At 38.9% G+C, this 19755-nt stretch overlaps 1 protein-coding gene across 1 annotated transcript in view; it reads left to right on the plus strand.

Annotated features, from left to right (window-relative positions):
• The window catches only part of elfn1a (extracellular leucine-rich repeat and fibronectin type III domain containing 1a), a 79976-nt gene that overhangs the window by 52889 nt on the left and 7332 nt on the right, over window positions 1-19755 (plus strand). Inside the window, exon 2 of the mRNA XM_030735770.1 lies at window positions 1005-1095. The gene's annotated coding sequence lies outside the window, so the exon portion shown is untranslated. The remainder of the gene's footprint in view (window positions 1-1004; window positions 1096-19755) is intronic.

Genomic DNA, 19755 nt, shown 5'->3' on the forward strand with positions numbered 1-19755 from the left:
TAAAGACTCCCAAATTCCCCTTTTTTCTTGGTTCCGCTGCTTTTTGTGTTGTCATGGGTCTTTGCTGAAAGGCAGCTGTCTTGGGCCACTTTAACTATCACCCCTTTCACTGGAATGCAAATAGCAGCCTCAGCAGCTAATTGGATCACATTATCTATTGTCCTCTCATTGACTGAAAATCTAGCCATTTTTGCAGATTTCCATAAATGATTGTTGGAGATTCAATTTTTCCTTTTCACTTGCTTTACGTTTGAGCCAACATGTTACACACTCTGAATCACAAGAGATGAAAACACAGAATTGTTTTCTTAGAGCAAAAGGAATAAAATGAATACTAGTGTATTTGTAATTTGGAGCTTGTCTTATGTAGACATTAATATTTATGTGGGTGGGAAAATTGCAGCCTTGCACCGCTCCAGACCGAGAGCCATACCAGCAAGGATGAAAAATGGACAAAAGATGAAGAAACTGTGTTTTGTTTCTGCTTTGGTTATTGTAGGGAATACAAAGCGTGCATCTCTTTTGAGTGCAAAGCTTCTCTTTCTCTTAATGTTAACGTCCAATAAAAATGCACGAATTTGTGCACAAGTAGCCTTCCCCTGGGCATATTCTGTTTTACTTTATTGGGAGTCATTAAGATGATGGCTGATTAATTAGTGAGCCTAACTTTGGCAAGACAAGAGACTGAAACAAAGGATTTTATAAGTTTGTACTTGTTAGATAAGGTTAATGAGGTAGTTACAATTTTTGACAAAAAGAAAAAAATATATTCATGCTGCTGAATTCATTTTGGAGATTATCAGCCCAAAGGAGGTTATCCTCTGAACTTTTTTTTTTTTTTTTTAAATATTTGATTCATTCAGAATGGCCTCCATGGCTTCTGTTAAGATGCTGACTTAAGGTTATATGCTTGATGTACTGGCCAACATAGAAAATAAATTTCTTGGACCTCTTTTTAGAATTTGAAATATTTACATGTATCTCTGTCAATTATTGTTCCTCAGAGTACACCAAGTGACGCCAGTGGATATCTGCACTGCTGGAGGACACCAGGGATGCTTTCCCTCACTGAGGATTTCAGCCTAGATTACAGTGGTAAGTGCAGGTGTTTGGTACAGTCACACATAGCTTGAGTCGACTCAAGCTCTGCATGAGCAATCACCCCCTAAGAGGATAACTGGGAATCCATCACTAATCCACTGGTCAATATACATGACAAGAACAGTACAGCAGCAAAGACAAACTACTCAAAGGACGTGTCATTCTGAGAGTGGATAACTCTGTGTTCATGTTTCACTGTTGCTAACTTTCTGTTTTTTTACTAATGATCTTTTTTACACAAGTATGGCCCCAAAAAATCTGTAATACTTGGTTTATAAGGCAACATTTAGGTATATTTTAAAGTAATCTAGCATAATCAACCACATAAATATGAAAAAAAATATTATGTTATTTTATTCTAACTGTAAATTATTTAGAATTGAAATCACAAATGTAAACTTTTTCTAATCTAAGTATAGTGTAATACCCAGACTAGAAGAAGACAAGATGCATGAAATAAATAAAACTAGATATAACATTTCTTATAACCCACAGGACAGAGTGCAAAACAAACAGGATGCTTATACCTGGTTTAAAAGAAGAAAGAAAGAAAACAAGCAAAAAATGTAAATCATCCTATGATGGAATCACTCCAACTACAATGATAATGAGTGTCCAGGTCACACGCTTCAAAAATATTATATATTTGTAAAAGAGATAAATATATATTACTGTGCAAAAGGCTTGAGCTAACCCCATTTCTTTATATTTTGCTTCCAAGGGGCCAGGCTTGATTTTTTTGTTTGTTTTTTTTGTTTTGTTTTTTTTGGGGGGGGTGTTTCTTTTGTTTTGTTTTGTTTTTCATTCAAAGTGGTTTTGAGCAATAGATCTCCAGGTTTTCTGAAGGTCTGTCAAAGTTTTTCTTTAGCTTTTTCCATCATTTAGTGAGCCATTTAGTAGTTCCTGTTTGTAGGTTTTTTCAGAAGTGCGTTTTTGCTACAGACACACACAGACACACCAGTCTGGCTGTTGCAGTGGGTAATAATTTATCACCCTTCTCACAAAAATATCTACACTGGTACAGTGATACTGTATCATACGATTGATTAGAGCTGTTTTACCTCATACTGTATGGTCTAATGGTTATCCCCTATTGGGATATTTTTTACTCTGTTTATCAAGATTCTACTGAAGAGGTATTTTTGCAACCTCACTTATGTTATTCTGAAGAGGAAGTCGTACTTTAACTTGTTTTTTATGATTAGAAACCCTCTTGGCAATAGATCACACTATAAGATTATGACCTTTTCTCAGGAATAAATTATATTTCCCTTGCATGATAATTCCAACTTCATTTGAATGTCTCCTTGATGAAACAAAACACAAACTTATTTATTTACTTACACATTTATTTATTGTGCTGTAACCAAACAACTGAACCATTAGTACTCATTAAGTAGCCCTTCACAAAAGAGAAGCAGAATCATCAGTGACTCACTTCCTTGTAATGTATTTTCATAACCTGCACAACCTTTCAACTTAACTGACTCACTAGTTACTCAGCTCGTCTATCATGTAACACAGAGTAGGAGGGAGTGCCCTATGGGCCATATTCACACAGTGACAATTTTCCTCTGACGTTGCACTCAGGGTGGGCAGATTAGATGCCATTATAATGCTGTACTGCCGTGCTCTCACTTCAAGTTGTATAAATGTGGGGAATCTGACAGATTGTTACATCTAATTCAAGTCTACTCTGCCTGTTTGGTGTGAAATTTGCATGAAAAATACACACAAATTACAAAATTACACAGAAATATGTGTTCCACTGAGTATAATATCATATAACTTAACTAAGAACATTTTTGAGGTGGAAAGAAGCTGTCTCTACACCAGTTTTTACTTCCAGGCTACAATAAATTTGTCAAAGATGACAAACATCTTGTCACTTTATGTTGCATGGTTGTGATGTTACAGCATTTATAACTCTGTTCATAGAATCAGACAAACACAAACACCTGCCAAAATCTGGAAACAACCTTTGTGTTGGTAGCAGAAAATGGCTAAATGCTATTGTCATAGTTTGATCTAAACCGGACTTAGTGAGCAGACTCAGATGGCGACTGGTGTATTGAGTTGTGTGATGTAAGATATGATGACTGCAGTGAGGAGTGAATAGGTGGCTTCAGTTCAGGCGAGCATATGAGAGCTTCTCCAGACTCAAGAAACAAATTGTGGTCCTCTACCTAAAAGTACATTGGAAGGGAATGCATGTGCCTTTATGATGGGCAGTTTCGGAGGCTGTGTGGAGCTTTGGTAGAGTGTTAAAGTGAGCTGCCTTGGAAAATCTGTCCAAGATGGTAAGGATTACTGTATTGTCTTCTGGTGGGGGTAGTCCGGTGACAAAATCTAACGCTATGTAAAACCAATGGTGTATTGGGGATAGATAATGGTTGCAGAAACCATGAAGTTTTGTTGCTTGTACAGACTGGACAGGCTCTAACAAATTCCCAGGTGTAAAGTGTCCCCAGGGTGACCGGTGAACTTGGCGGTGTGGCCCCAATGGATAACCTGTGAGCAGACAGATAAAGGAACATTGAGCCAGGATCAGGTTCTGCAGATTGGGCTTGTTTCACCAGATCATATAATTTGCTATGAGACACCAGAGACTATACACGAGGGTGAGAAAATGGTTTCTGGAGAAGAAAAGCTAGACTTGGGAAAACTGCAGAGACAAGGCATCTGGCTTAATATTGCATGACCCTGGACAGTAAGTTATATTGAAATGATGCAACCAAAAAAAAAGGCCATCTAGCTTGCCTTGAGTTCAAATGTTTGGTGTTCTGAAGGTAGGAGAGATTCTTGTTGTCAGTCCAGACCACAAAAGGGTGCTCGGTCCCCTCCAGCCAGAGGCTCCATTCATCTAAGGCTTGCTTCACGGCCAACAGATCAAGAACACCGATGTCATAAATCCTCTCTGGGAAGAAAAGATGACAGGAGAAGGCACAATGATGTAGCTTACCTTTGGGGCCACACCACTGGGACAACACTGTACCCACCACAAAGTCCATCTACCTCCACCACAAATTGCTTCTCTGGGTCAGGCTGAACCAGGAATGGGGCTGTACTGAAAAGTCTCTTAAGCTTCTGGGAAGCCTTCTTGGGGTAAACCCAAAAGAAACAGAGGTCAGTTGGGTTAGTGGAGCTGGTACCCTGTTATAATTCTTAATGAAGTGTCAGGATAAATGAACAAATCCCAGAAAATGCAAAATTGTTTACATTAAGTAAGCTCTTTAATATTTAACCCAGGAAGGAAACGCGATCTAACATGATCTAACACGATCCTGACATGTTTGATGTTGTGTGAGGGTCTTGGAAAATATTAATATATGATCTACATACACAAACACAAAGACATTCGGGAAGTCCCTCAACACATCATTTACTAGGGCCTGAAAAACCAGGGGTGTTGGTTAAGGACATAACTAGATAACTAGATACTCAAAATAGCCTAAATGTGACTGATGTGATGTGAACTAGGTGGTAAACAATTCTGAGATCTAGCTTTGTGAAGACAGTGGCAGCATGCAGTGGTTCAAATGCAGAGGAGATCAACAGCAAAGGATATTTGCTTTTAATTATAATCTGGTTCAATCCCCTATAGTCAATTCAGGGTCTTAGAATCTTGTCTTTCTTCTCCACAAAAAAGAAACCAGCACCTACCGGGAAGGAGGATGGGCGAATTATCCCTGCGGCCAGCGAGTCTCTGATGTAGGTTTTCTGAGAGAGGTTGTATAGACAGCTGATGGGTAAAGGGGCTCCTGGTAACAGATCAATAGAACAATCATGCAGCCTGTTTGGAGGAAGTGATAAAGCTTTCTCTTTACTGAACATTTCTCCAAGGTCATGATATTCCTTGGGAACTAAGAATAAATCGGGTATAGCTTGAATCTGTTAATTTACAGGAAGGTTTGGTGGGTGCGACTGCTGAAGTGACAAAGGTGGATAACCAGAACAAGCTCCAGCTCTGCATGCAATATCCAAGAGTTATTGGAAATTGTAGAGCAGAAAAAGCAAAAAACTGCAAGTACTCACAATGGTTGCCAGACAAGATGAGATGATGATCTGATGAGTGACCTTAGCCAAGCCATGGCCATTTGGTACAGTCACTGACATGAGAGTTGACAGTCCAACAAATTCTGCCCAGTCCCTGAATCCACCAAAGCCTATAGGGCCAAACCATCATTCCTGAAACACAATGCAGCTGGCAACTGCAAGCAGGGAAGTTTGCTAGTTAAAGCCCCACCTACCAGTATCTCCACCCCTACGGACTCCGTCTTTTGACTGCACAGGACAGGAAGCCGTAAAATGACACAGCTGCCCACAACACCCCCACCAGCATCTCTGCTTCTGTGGTATTAGCTTAGCTTGGCCAAAAGTTGCTCCAGGGGACATAACAAAGTGGAAATGATTGGGAACAGCAGCAACTCAGCTACAAAGTGGTAGGCCATGTGAAATTACAGAGCAGGGTCAGCGGCTGCTGAGGCATATAGTGTGCAGAGGCCGCCAACATTCTGCACGGTCAATCACTACAGACCTCCAAACTTCAAGTGGCCTTCAGATCAGCTCAACAGTGGATATAGAGCTTCATGGAATGGGTTTCCATGGCCAAACAGCTGCATCCGAGCCTTACATCACCAAGCACAACGTCAGATGCAGTGGTGTAAAGCACACTACCACTGGACTCTAGAGTAGTGGAGACGTGTTCTCTGGAGTGATGAATCATACTTCTCTGTCTAGCAATTCAATGGTCAAGTCTGGGTTTGGCAGTTGCCAGGAGAAGGGTACTTGTCAAACTGCATTGTGCCAAGTGTAAAGTTTGGTGGAGGGGGGGGATTATGGTGTGGGGTTGTTTTTCAGGGTTGGGCTCAGTCCCTTAGTTCCAGTCAAAGGAACTCTTAATGCTTCACAATACCAAGACATTTTGGACAATTTCACGCTTCCAACTTTGTAGCAACAGTTTGGGGATGGCGCCTTCCTTTTCCAACAGGACTGCGCACCAGTGCACAAACCAAGGTCCATAAAGACATGGATGATGGTGTGGAAGAACTTGACAGAGTCCTGACCTCAACACCATTGGGATGACTTAGAGTGGAGACTGTGAGCCAGACTTTCTTATCCAACATCAGTGTCAGATGTAACAAATGCACTTCTCAAATAATCATCATTTAAAAGCTGCAGTTTGTATTTACTCAGGTTATCTTTATGTAAGGTTAAAATTTGTTTGATGATCTGAAACATTTAAGAGTGACAAATATGCAAAAAACTCAAATCAGGAAGGGGACAAATACTTTTTCACAGCACTGTACCTTTGGATGTACAGCACTTCTTAAAAAAAAGGGTTTGTGTTTCAGGTTTTTGCCATTTAAGTTTACATCATTTTCAGTGTTTTTGTTCCAAATGGGAGTAGAATTATGTAATTTTTATTAGAGTTTAAAGGCAACAAATCTTTGAATAACCTTTTTCCTTTATATACATTCTTGTCAATCATAAAAGATAAACAGCTTTGACAGACACCAAAGATCAAATCCCTACTGCACACATCAAACATACAGTGCTGGATCAGTTGAATGACTTGGATTTAATCCTTGCTGCCTTTCAAGTGCAGCTAAAGAGATTTTTATATATATATATATATATATATATATATATATATATATATATATATATAAAAAACGTCTGCTTTAACAATTCTTAGGGTATAAATTTGAAACCACATTATGCAAAGAGCACAGCAAGCTGATCTCATCTTGTTATTTACTGCTATCCTAAAACAAATTTGGCAGCCAGAGAAAAAGTGCAGCTATGTTTTAACCAATGTCAGTAAAAGCTGTGGTGCTGCTGAGTTTCAAGTAACAGATCTGTGAGTTGTGAGCTGGAGAGGGACCACAAAACTCCCAGCTTAATTATTTTATTCTTGAAAAGAGTGTCTAGAGCAATATTGTTTTAGGGCACCCATATTTCCTTGATTCTGTAGAGAGAGATATGTGCCTTTTCTTCACTGATTTGTACGGGGTGTGCAGTGAGCATAAGAGAATGAAACATCTAAATCACTTTGAGCAGTAATCTTTCTTTTAAATTCATTGTAAAACTACTTTGCCTTTGCTTCAGAGTTTTGTTTTACAGTACAGCTGCACAAACCTTTTTTTTTTAAATAGTTATTTCTTAGAATTTCTGTGGATTTTAGTTTTATTGTGAAAATCTAAATATGAGTTGATTCAAAATACCAAGTCTTTGATCACTGCAAACATTACTGTCTCACCTAGACAGCTAACCTATAAAGTTGTATAGAGCCAGCTCCTCCATCAACCTGGAATCCTAATTGATGGTGCTAGACAAGAGTTATTTGAATGGATTACCTTAAAGAGCATCATGGATTAGCGAGTGAGAGACATGGATCTTGAGGGAGTCTTAAATTAGACACATAAAGTGATTATAAAACATCCATATGGTCAGCAGTTATTGGGCTTCCTCCTTATCAAAGCAATTTAACTATTCTTGTAATTTCCTCAAAGCATTGATATTAGCTTGGCCTGTCAAACCTTATGTTGGCTGCAGTGTGCATGTTTGGTGCAGTGGTGTTTGTTGGCGCCTGAGCAGTGTAGACTTTACTGTGATCAATGCCTAGAGGAAGGAAATATAACTTGTAAATATAACTTTGGTTTATGCAGATGTTGCTGATTACTTAGTTGCTGGCAATGTCAAGCTGGTAACACATACTGCAGACAGTTTATTAAACCAAAGTGGCTTTGAATGCATTATGGTCTTTTAGTACAGACTGATGCAATATGCTATGTTCTCCATGACAGAACCTTCCATATTTAAAAGATGAAAAAGGCTTTTTTAGGTCTTTGATATTATTACTGGTGGGAACGACAGTGCTATATCAGAATAAAAGAAAATCCCATAGCGCTACATCCTCTGTGCTGCTGTTGCAATTCTGTATTGGTGCATTTCCCAGAAATTAACTCATCAGCTTGCCTTGCCCAGGCAGTCATCAGCCTTAATGTACTGTGATTTTAGTGATCACTTTATTCACTTGATGCTACCTCAGTACATTAATTTGTTGATGAGATAGATCTATCAGAAATATTGCTGGAGTTTTTTTTACATGTGTCAGATAAAAGGGTTTGCTATGTAAAGGATGACAAGCTCCAAATTAGAGAACTATTACTACTGGACTATAACATACTGTACATGAGCCAATATCCTGTACATATTCTAGTCTTCTGTGTATAGGCATATGTTAATACATTACAGGTTTTCAGGAGCTATACCTCTTAAACATTCAAGTGACCTGGAGTCCAAAAGTAAGAGAAAAGATCCAAAATTTGTAAAAATTTGTAAAGAGGGTGTTTCATTTCACTTCAAAATGCTTTGCAGCACATGGGTTAGTTGTGCCCTAAAATGATCAACTGCCCACACCTTCAGAGATTCAGAGGCAACTTCATCATGCATAGATAATTAGAAAACTGTTGAATGAGAGACTCCAATCAGGAAAAGTCTTGTAAAGAAGGAGTAGTGGTCTCAGAGGTTGAAGATTGGCTGCTAAACTACTTCTCAGGAGGGGAAACAAGGCCAAGTACACTGACAAGAATTTCACAGTGTGTGCCTGGAAAATAATCCTATTTATGAGTCCAAGTTTAAGATTTATGGCAGCAACCAAGGGGTGACAAGCAGGAGAGATAATGATAATTCAATGTATCAAACCAACCCTAAAACATGATGGTGGGAATATTTAAGTCTGGGGGTGGTTTTCTCTGTGGACACCTGGAAAAAAAAAAAAATCCATCCTAATCCACTCTGACTAAAAAGAAGCAGCACTACAGAGACATGCTTCACTTTCAGGTTAGCATCTGTGCAGTGAAGGATGCATACTGCATTGTAACTGCATATTGAACAATTGTATGAAGTATTTTCCCTGTGGGGATGGAAAAAAAATCAGATTCTGATAATGATCCTCGCCCCCAAAAATCTCAGCACTTTGTGAGAACACCAAAGAAAACCAAGGAGTTCTCACAGTCACCTGACCTCAAGCTCATTGAACATTTATAGGACTTAACGTCTCAGAAATCGGAGCGCTCCTGACAGTATAAGGAGCTCTTTGGATTCCAGCATCATCACATTATGTTTGGAAAGCCTGAGTTGTCAGGTTTTGCACAGACAAGTTCAGATGTATGTTGTCATTACAGGGCAATGGAGACAAAGCAAACCCTCAACTTTTCATTGACACTATTCTGGTGATTTCTTTTCTAGGGACAAAATAATTTTAAGTTCACCACAAAAGAGCAAAAGCACATGGGAACAAGTGCATCATCAAAAAATTGACAGTTTAAAACAACATACTTACAAGTCAACCATAAAACCAGTCAACACACTCCGTGTTCTTATAATGTCATTTCCATTATTTTAATTAAAATCCTCTATTTTGTTAATAAAGATGTGCACAGGAAATCAGCCTGCGACTTGGCAATGAGAAAAGCAATCATGGAGAAAATGAATAGAAGTTAAAACACGGAAGCCCACATTTGACAGACAGCTGTCAGCCATTCATTACAGACTCCCTAATGATTTTTTTTTTTTTCCACACCACTGATGAAATGCTGCAGCACCTTTCGCTGCATGACAGGGGACTTTTCCCATAATGACACCTCAGTTCTTCCATTTTATTACATGCCACTCATTTAGTGAATCAACTGAAAACAAAACCCCCGACCTGTACTGGAAATTTTGGTGGTGAAACATACAGTAAGCAAGCGACAGAAAGGCAGAATTTCTTTGACTACACTGTTTTTGAATCCCAGATTTAAGATATTAAACTAAGTGGGAGAAGAGGGGATATGAGGTTTTTTTTACATTAGTATTTAATTAATTCTTTAAGTATTATCAACTATGCTGTGCTGCTATTTAATGTAACAGAACATATATGCAATTATATGTACTTGTCACTAGTTTATGTACTTGCAGGTACATATTATTTGACTCAATGTTTCTAATAAGGAGTTAAAACTGATATGAAAACTGTCTCAGGTATATAGACCAACAATTTGACAGCACGGAGTCACCAATGAATTACTCATCTGGTCTGTTTTGAAAAATAGCTAAGCAATAATTATTGTGCTAAAATAAACTAGAATATTGGTGACATGATTAATGCTGTTTAACATTCATCATTTTTTCCCAACATTGTAAGATTGAGATTCACATGTAGTAGCAGGTTTACTGGACAGCAGCTATATTTATCTGCCTTTGGTAGACAAGATTAAACCCGCACATGTAATATCCTAATTCTTGCATACACATTGGTGAGTTTGCCGGTAACTGACCACACAAAGACCAGTGTTAGTTTGAAGCTCAGAAAGTGGTACATCAGGTGACCAGGAGCACACGTCTTTGTCCTGAGGCATCCTATTGGCAGATTTTGCACTTCTGAATTGCTTCTTCCAACCAGTAAAAGGTAATTTCTGCCTTTTGGTGCCTGACCTTTAACCAAACAGTAAATGCATATGTAGCAATGAAACACTAGCCCTTGCGCACCAATAAAGGTTGCAAATAAATGTGATCCAGACTTTCAGATTTGCTTTAAATTTACAAGCACCTATTACACTTGATCTTGGTCCAAACGAAAAGAAAAGAAATGAAAAGAAAAGAAAAGAAAGGGCATATTCATTTGACAGTTTAAACTCTGTCATCATGACTAAAAGCAATCACTTCAATAGGACACTGAAAAAGGAGAGTGCCTCAACTGGTGAAAAGATTAATCGCATCACAAAAGCATCTATGTCCACTATGTATTGTAACTTGTCATTTGACCTTTTGACTCTGTTGAATGATAACTGCCTTTGCCTCTTTTCCTTATTAGCTTATCTACAAAAGTGTGGCAGTCATTTTAATTTAGAAGGTTTATATTATCTATGGTAGTGACTGAGGCTTCTATTAAAAACCTGATTGTAGCGTTTCTGTAAACAGGGAAAGATCTACACTAAAGCCTGCCAGACAGGAGTCATGTGATATGAGTGGCATTGTTATGGCTGACAGTTATAGCATTACTTTTTAGTAATTTTTAACCTCCATGGTGCTTATAATGAGTAAAAATATTTTCACCTTGTGAAGAAACAGTAGTTCAAAATGAAGCAAAAAAAATCTTCATCACTGCCCATGTGAAAGTTAATTCAAATGGACAGTATCAATAAAAATGCAAATTATACCATAATATCATCAGAGCATTTATTTGTTTATCACCAAAATTTCTATTTGCACTCCAAGCATTTATTCATTGCATCCTGCAAACAAACAGGGATAAAAATCCTCCCAGCAGTGTACCTGTCATCTCTTGTTGAGATCTTCTTTCAGACTACACTTGGTTTTCTGCGGTGGACCAAACTGGCTTTCATTCCTTTGATAGCAGAGCACAAGCTCAGCATTGCATCCTCTGCCCCTTGTTGAGCCTGAGAGAGGTTGTCCTGTCAGAAACAATAACTTTCCTTTCAAGACAGAGGCCATTTTATTTCTTAGAGTAGCTATCACACAAGGTGGTTGTTTCCATTTGCCACCCCGGTGTTCTCTTTCATTCCTGCACTCATTGCAGATGTTTCAGTTGCAGCAAAAGTCAGATTTTGCTTGCATCCTTGCTAGCACCAGTTGATTTCATTTCCTGTCACCTTGTCCAACTATAATAGACTTTTGTGTTCTGCAAAAAGAGGATCGGGGAGGGATATGAAGTCATGATTTTAACCATATCAGGTAATAATCACTTTATCTTCCTGACCACTAACTACAGAGTTCATTTACATTACAGATTACAACCTGTTCTCAATAAATCTGTTGCTTCTGATGCTCCTACTGGCTATCATTCAGCACCAGATGCTTAAATGCAACAGCCATGAAGGGATTATTACATTTGGGCCTTAAAGCCTCAGTTAAGTAACCAAACATTTGCTTTTGAAAACTCAAATTAGCTGAACTAATACAAATCTGCCTAAGAAGGTAAAGTTTTTATATTTGCCTGATAGCTAAACGAACTATGCACTATGTAGATTATTGAAGTCACACTTGTCTTGCATTGTCTTTATGGAGCTAATCTGAAAGTGATAATGTCCTCTTCCTAAATGTGTCAGATAGTCCACTGGGTCACACAGATATAAACATTCAGCACAGGGAATGACTGCTCTGGTTCACAGCTTGTCAATCAGAGCGCTGAGGCAGGTTGAGCTGTCACTCAGAAACACGGCCCTGCAGTCCAGTATAATTGAATTAGTTACTGTCTCTTTCTGAAGGTTAATTGGTGGCGAAACCTCTGCCGAGCATGGCGAGGTAATTGACAAAGATAAGAACTGCCGTCTTATCTGCCAGATTTTGTCAGCACATGTGAACTTTATCATTTTTGTAAACATCAGTTGTTAAAACTATAAAGAAATTAACACCAAGCAGTTAAATTGAATCCTCCTTGTAAATTTTCCATAACTTTCTGTCGTGCTCAGAGCTGTGCAGGAGCTATATATGATATGTCATGAGTCAGCAGCTAGAGACATTGCTGACAGATGCTTTGGCTCGGAGGGCAGAATAACGTGGCAAGTTGATGGTCAGTTGATGGCCTGGAAAATTGCATTTAAACCTTTAGGTGTTATTCCAAGTTGTATCTTACTCTCAAACACAGAATTAAATTAAACTCTACTTCTCTCCTGTCCCTTTGATGAATGCTCTCTATAGTCCAGTTGCTTTTCTTCTGTTCAGTATGCATTCTGTAGAGTTGACCTGTTATGGTTTTATTACAGAATGGATTTTTTTTATTCTGCAGCACAGAGATCACTGCACTAACATTAAGATGCTGGGGATAGTTGGACAGGATGCGCGTTCGGCTTTTGCATTTTCTGCCAACTGTTGTCCTAGGCTCTTTTAATTCTCCTGCAGGTTTTCACTGATGCATCTGTTTCCATCAACGCAGTGTGATTCCACGCCATTCTCCATGGCTTATCATCTTTATAAGAGGTGTCACCCAAAGTGGAGCTTTTAGTTTGTAATGAGATTTTTTGCTCCCGTCTCAGCTTGAATCATACTAGGTCATGAGCCTGCTGAAGGACTCTTGATACACTGAAGAACAATAGAGTGAGATATTGGGAATTTACAAGAGATGGCAGGGCAGTAAGTCATTTAAAGTTTTACAAAGTATGACACCTGTGTGGAATACCAAGTAGGAAGAGAGCTGAATGTAACTCTTGAATAGACCAAGAGGCAGTTAAAATTCAGGATGCCTGTGCATGTATCAGCCCAACCTTTGCACTTGAGGCCTTAATTAATCCAAAAAGGATCTGTTATTTGACATTTAGCACTAATGTATCATCAGCATTAATTGAGATCAACCAATACTTCGGCAATACTTATTATCCTGATGCTAATTCAGAGCTAATTAGCAGGAACCAGTACTAAATGGCAGCTGTAAGATTTTGTGGCTTTTATTAAGCTTAGGCTAACACTAATACACCCAGGATGCTAAGACAGGACACATTAATTGTGTTAGTTCAGCTGTTGCTGGCTTTTTTTTTTTTTTTTGGTGCAGCATACAAGGCAGGACACTAATTAGCCGTTCACCACCTCAGATAATCTAAAATGAACACATGCATGAATACATAGATTCATATATCCTCATATCAATATTCCAGATATGTAGACAAAGAATAAGAATTTTTGTTAACAGCAGCTTTCTGGTTTCCATTTGTAATCTTCTTGCAATCCAAGTAATATTGACCAGGGATGTTTGAGGAGGCTTTTTTTTCATGCAATTGAAGAGTCCATTTGGGGAGCAAGAGAGAATGCAATTTAGAAAGTGCTGGACTGATGAAGGTTTAGGTTTTTAATCTTCACTTAAACTATGACCGGTAAAGAGTCAAGCATCCTGACCCAGATAACCATAATTTGCTAGTCTGTTGACTGCTGTCTAGCCAACAGGTTCACAGATTGATGGATACACAGATGTAAACGAAAATAAAGTGGTGCAAAAATTTGCTATTGCAGAAGTCTTGATGAGATCGGTTGGTTGGGAAGACACGGGATAGGAGGTGATATTTTTGGGGTGGCTGTGGCTTGAGGTAGTTATAAGCTAAGCAGGTAGAGCAGATCACTTACTAATCAAAAGATTGGTGGTTTGACCGCTGGCTGTTCCAGCCTGCATGACAAAGTATCTTTGGGCAAGATACTGAACCCTGAGTTCCTCTCTGATCTGTTTATTGGAGTGGGAATGTTAGACAGAAAGCACTTAGGCATAGAAAAAATTGCTTGTGTGAATGAAGACATTGTGTAAAGTACTTTGAGTGCTCGAGTAGAAAAGCGCTATATAAGAACCAGTCCATTTACCATTTTGACTGTCAATATTGCCCAACCAAAAGATGCCAGTTAATCTTAGTGATATTGTTGCTTGGCAACATCATCAGTTGTGCCAAGATTTATGGGCCCAGTTTCCCACACAGGGGTTATGTCTAATCCTGGACTAAATACTTTTTCCTATTGTGGTCTTCATTGATTTTTCTTTCCTTTTAGTCTAGGACCACGCTTAATCCATGACTGGGAAACAGGCTGGTGTTGTATAGGCAATGTTACTGCCAGATATCAACAAGCCTTTCCACCATCGCAGTTGTCCAACACACTGCTACAGTAGCGTTTTGGTTCCATGTTACCATTTGAAAGGATTTCTGCCTCCTCCTAGAATTGCCTCTCTCATTGGCTACAGTGAAAGTGCCGATGTAATAGCATCAAGAGTTTTGCTATTAAATATGAAACATGTGTGATATTATCGGGGCTATTCTGTTAAGCCTGAAATAACTTTGATGGTTCAAGGTGATACAGGTTATGTAAACTAATCAGATAATCTGGGCTTCCTATCTGTAATGATCCTGCACCAGATTTCGCTTCTGAATGCTAGGATGGGTAGACTTAAGAACAAAGCATTTGTTTGGTCAGTGTATTGTGAGCACATCATGCCTAAGACATACATGTTTGGTAGGTTTGGTTGCTGAACTCCTGATGTCTTTTATTATCTCAGTCAAACTACATTACTGTATCAGTTCATTTTGCTTGCCATACATACAATTTGTCACAAGTTCCTTCCTGCTGATTAAGTACACACAAAGTGCACCAAGTATATCAGCGAAACCCCAAGAACTGTTAAAATTTTAAGTCACAACGATCCACTCTTTTTCCAGACAATACTCTCAGAGTAATTAATGTATGTGTTGAATATCTTCTGATATATCCCAAAAAAAAAAAAAATATATATACGCCATTGCTCTTTTTGGCTCTAAAGCAATTCAATACCTCAGTGAGCATAATGTTTCCCTTCCCCAAGAGAAGTAGTTCCATTTTAATTCAATTGATTCTGCACTTGCGTTTTCCCATTGCCACTTTTTTCAGTCCCACCAAGATGGTGCATGCATTTTGAATGACATCAAATAAAAGGCAATCGTTGGTATGGATGAGGAGGGCCCTCAGAGATTGAGGCACCTTCAGCATCACAAAGCTCAATAAAGGAAACAAAGGGAGAAACAAGAAAAGGCAGGGCCATAGGGTCTAAAAACTGATAATTTGATAGCATGCGTTTGGAGAAACTTGGACACTGAATAGAAAAATATTTATTTAACATGCACAGTGAAATTGTTTGGACAGACACAGTGACAAACAGAAGTGGACTGACAGAGATAGCCAGAGTGGTGAGGTGTTGTTGGTTTGCATACATTAAACTGTGGGGAGAGAGGGCCGGTATTTTCAAGATCTGTTTTCTGTATGTGACTTTTGAAGCTTTTGTTGGCGGTTGCTTTGAAGCTCTGGACGTTGGTGGTTAGTATTGTGTTGAGTTCTTAATCCAAACTGCAGACTTGATGATGAACTTAAAAGTGAAGAAAAAGCAAGCCTTTAGTGGGGTTGAGAAAGTCCAAAAAACATGAAGCCAAAAAATCCAAAATCCAGTAGTGTGACATAACAAAGAAGTAAGGCAAACTGAGGCTTTAAACATGAGGTAATCGGAGATATGGGAAACACAGGGGTAATGAGACACAGGTCAAAGACCCAGGACCATGACACTGGCTCTTGTGGCAGAGACGCACTGTGTGTTAGAGGTGATGACTCTCACGTTTAAAGAGTCCAGCTCAAGTGCCACTGCAGCTAACCTGCTTCAGCTCTCTCAACATTTTACCTGTTGAGTGGTGCCTACCTGGACAACTCTACTGAATTGTCAGTTTACTTAGTTTACATGCTGCCAAAAAATCACAGGCTAGGCTGCCATTTCCACACACGTACAGTTGCTTTTTGTATTGAAATATTTTGTAACCTTTTTTCACAAGAAAAAAGGATTCAGAGATTTACAGAGCAGAAGTGAGGGATGAAGGGGCAGTGAGTAGTTGGAACAGAAATTTACAAAGCTGTGTTTGAATCATTCTTCAAAAGCAGGGTTTCAATAGGTTATCCACAGAAGAGGAAAAGAAAAAGAAAAGCTTTCATTACCCAGTGCATAAAGCCTAAATGGAAAAGAGACTGTGGAATGGCTGCCTGTGTCTGATAGGGGAATATACTCAGCTCTGACGCCTTGGGTGTTCTGGCCTGCTGCACTCAGGGCTAGCACTGGACCATACAGATTGCTGCCATTATGGAAAGTGGGTCTGTGGTGGCAAATAGACCCAAGCACTCACAAGGCAACATACACGTCTGGAAGCCTTAGGCTCGTTTGGAGATCTGAATATACAGTATGGGGTGATTTGCATGAAACTAAAGCTCAGAAAATTAATTTTAATGTAGCTTGCTTTCTTTATCCCTTAACAACTTAACACTGCAGGCTTTGTTTTTATTGCCATATGTTTTGGATACATTGGGGCACAATTAAGTAAAATATTATGCAATATTTAAATGCAAAATCCGTGTTTTGTCAACTAAAAGTTAGAGTATTATCTATCAGTGTAAATATGCTTGTGTGTTTGTGTTTGGCCTTACAAGGGGAATGAGCTTGGCTCTAAATTGTGCACTGGTTTCAGTGGTGAGGCAGTGAATCATTTGGAGGCTCACCCGAGTGAGTCATGGTGGATAAACAAAACACAAGAAATGCAACTTAAACTTCTATTTAGGGGCTGAAAGAATCACACATCAATGCCATGCTGTCAGCCAGTTGGGGCAAAGCTTGTTCTAATTTCCAGGGCATCAAATATCACTATTTTTGACAAAGCCACTGGCATCTCAGAGATATGCACAACATGCCCTTTGGCACTGGTTCCTTTACACCCTGGGCAGAAAAAGCAGAGACCCAAAAAGTCCCCATGAGATGGCAGGTGTGATGGCGTTGGCATAAATCACACAAGTGTCAACTAGGAGACAGATGCGCATGCTTTGCGTGGGGGTTTTGCTTTTGCCCCCCCGCCCCTTTTTTTTTTTGTGGCTTTTTTTTTTTTTTTTATGTCTAGTTTATTTTCCATCCACTCTTTGATGAGCTTGATGCACAAAAAAATCCAAAACAAAACTTGCTACCTAAACTTGCTACCCAGTGCATTCACCAGTGCTCCTGACCAAGAGTTCATATGTGACAATTTGAGAATAAAACCAAGTTCTTTGATTAGATGAGCTCTATCTCTACCATATAGTGGATCGAGGAATAAAAGCATAGCTTTTCCTTAGAAAATCTGTGGCCTCACCAGATATTGTGAAGAGCTGTATTTTTCATATTCATTTCATGGAACATTTGATTTGGAACCTCCCAGGGGTTTTCAGAGTGTTCTTTTCTTCAGTGCTCCTCTGCCACTGCTCTTTTGTCATCATGAAGGTGGTTTTGTAATGGCAGCCTTTGGCATTCTGTTCCAGTGTCCTCCACCACAGCGTTTATTTCTGCTCTTTATCTATACTTGAATAGCTGAGCAGTGCTTTTACTTGATTATCTTAGCCTCATTGCAGTTAATTTCTTAGTACTATGTGACCCAAGGAGAATTGTAATTGAAAACTGTTTCTGTGTACCTAAATTGCCTTTCATTTGTGTTGTAAAATCTTGTCTTTTGTTGTATTTTTGAATAAGATTTAGGCCATTTGCTTTCAAGTGACTATAAGGACAGATTTACAGACATCCACTGCAGCATAATTCAAAAGATCAGTAAATGGCAGCTATGAAGCAGCTTCAAATCCTCAGACTGACTGCCCCTAAACAAAATATTATCAGAGGTATTTCAAATAATTTTTTTCACATTGACACAGTTTGCTGTACTGTGCATCTACAGTACTCACCACATTTGTTAGAGTGGGAATGCTAACGTGGAAATACTGAATTGACAATGAAAACGTTACAGCTTTGCAGCTGGTGAATTTATGGACTATAAAAGGAATAACAGGCTAATCTGAAATCTTTAAAATGATATATAATCTCACCCTATAGGCCAACTGGAGTCTATGTGAAATAAACAAAGCCACCAAGCCCAACGCCAGTTTATCAGCAATCTGTGTGTGTTAACTGTTTGAGATCATTCAAAGCTGGAATGCATGAAAACATGCTGAAAAATCATTCTGTTATTAGTTATCATTCTGCCAAATTACTTAGTTATGTTATTCTAACGTGCAGCATGCAGTCATTGTGGATACTGTAGGTTTTGTATGTACAATAGGGTTTGTTGGGAAAATGCATTATCTACATTCAACTTGGACCATTCAGCACGTCAAGGTTTACGTTAAGCAACAATGTACGGGTTAGGGCCAGATCTGCATGCTCTGCCTGTACTTGTGTGGATTTCCTCCGGGCTTCTTCCCACAGTTCAAAGACATGCATGTTAGATTCATTGGTGATTCTAACTTGGCTGTAGGTGTGGATGTGTGCTTGTCTGTGTTCCTGTGTAGGCCCTGTGATGGACAGGTGACCTGTCCAAAGTATACCCTGTCACTCAGTCGGTCAGCTGGGACAGGCTGCAACCCTCCCCCGGCAACTTTAAGTTTCATAAGCGTAAAGTAAATGGATGGATGAATTACTTTCCTTAACCTTAACCATAACTGGCAGACACCCAAGACTAAAAACTTAAATGTCAACAGTGAAGCATAAGACAAGATGTGCTTACTTTGTTAATATTTAATCCATCTTTCTCTGACCTTAATCAAAGTGCCTCGTTGCATAACCCTACCACACAGTCATCAAAGTAAAAAAAAAACAAAAAAAATCCCCATTGTTAGTCTTGAACTTTGTGCACCTATCACCCACTCCAACCACTCCAAACAGCTTTTCCTTCTCTTGAAAAAAAACATTACCACTGACCATAAATTGACCAACAATTACATTCAACCAAATTAATTCACAAAGCAAATTAGTAGCAAGTAAAAGCAATTACAAGCAGACAGTTTTTACCTAGGGATGTACATCAACCCAATGGTAAAGGTTTGCTTGTAAGTCATCAGTAACACTCCTGCCATTGTGATCACCTAAAATACAGTCCTCAAAATAAAAGATTACTGATTCTTGTTCTATTAAAGGATAAAAAAAAAAAGCAACAAACTGGGGATTCTGATTTAATGCAGAGACAGTTGTTTCCCCATGTCAGAGTATAATAAGCAAAACCACAAAGAATGTGACTGTAATGTGATGAACCTACACAAAGGTCAAATGACTGCAGGAATGGTCTTTAGAGCCACTGTGGCAAGTGTGGTTTCAATTTG

The sequence above is a fragment of the Archocentrus centrarchus genome, chromosome 8, assembly GCF_007364275.1.
Source record: "Archocentrus centrarchus isolate MPI-CPG fArcCen1 chromosome 8, fArcCen1, whole genome shotgun sequence".
NCBI lineage: Eukaryota > Metazoa > Chordata > Actinopteri > Cichliformes > Cichlidae > Archocentrus > Archocentrus centrarchus.